This window comes from Brassica oleracea, chromosome C8 (assembly GCF_000695525.1).
Source record: "Brassica oleracea var. oleracea cultivar TO1000 chromosome C8, BOL, whole genome shotgun sequence".
Taxonomy (NCBI): Eukaryota; Viridiplantae; Streptophyta; class Magnoliopsida; order Brassicales; family Brassicaceae; genus Brassica; species Brassica oleracea.
In genome coordinates, this window is record NC_027755.1 from 758,185 (window position 1) to 759,278 (window position 1,094).

A 1,094-nucleotide genomic window follows, 5' to 3' on the forward strand; every position below is an offset into this window, starting at 1 on the left:
GGTTTAGTATAAAAACTAGGATTTCGAATTTCTTTATAAATCCTCATATAGACTGAATTTGATCGTTCTTATAGAACTCCCTTTCATAATATATATGCAGCTGCTTTTGTTCCAGTCCATGAACAGCTTAGGAACAATGTTGTTCTTTCATCCAGTGATCCATATGCTGCTTACTGCATCATTATATGTCAATCTATTTTCTTTTTTCTTATGACCAGACCATTGTTAAATTTGAATATGTAGCAGCATCCACCACATAGGAGTTTATCTCTTTATAATATATTCCATAGTCTCTGTGAGTATCCTTGTGTAACAAGCTATGATCTAATGCTGTTATTAGGAAAACATGAATCATCTTTAGGCCTCGTGATCATGTGTCTTTTCTCACGGTTTCTTTATCTCACTAGACTCATCTATTCACTGGTTTATCAGATGGCGTTTATGTATATGGCCAATCCGCCCATCTCCTTAGATTGTATAAAATCCCACGTTTATCTTTAATCTCTATTCTTTTATGATCTTTATGAGTATTCTTTCCTGGGTTCTTGATCCTTGTTTTATATCTTTATGTTCAAGTGCTATTCTCTTATGTATCTTTATACAAATATATCTTTATGTGTGTGTGTGTGTGTCGACACTTTCATGTGGTTCCATTATGTTCCAGACATGATCTAATAAATTCGAGATCTTATTATCCAGGATCTTTATTTCCTAGCAGCTTGGCGTCCCAAGCCACATGGTTTGGTACCTTAGATGTGTAGCTGCGCAGCCTTTTCTCAATGTCTGGTATGATTTCTCTTATAACCTCGGATTCTATGCACCATTTTCTTTCCGAGGTTCCTTATCTTATGGAACACTTGGTCTATCTTGTGTAGACTCTATAGCAACTTGACTGTGTCTCTTTCAAGGACATCAGATTTTTTTTGGTGCTAATCTGGTTTATGACTTAGTCATTCTTTTCTATTCAGGTCAGTGTCTGGCATCTCGATTAGCTAGCCTTTTTATAATCTTTCTTTACTTTGGACGTCTACAATTCTAATCCGAGGATCTTTGCCAAGACCATGATGGTTGATACCATTCATTCTTTTATAATT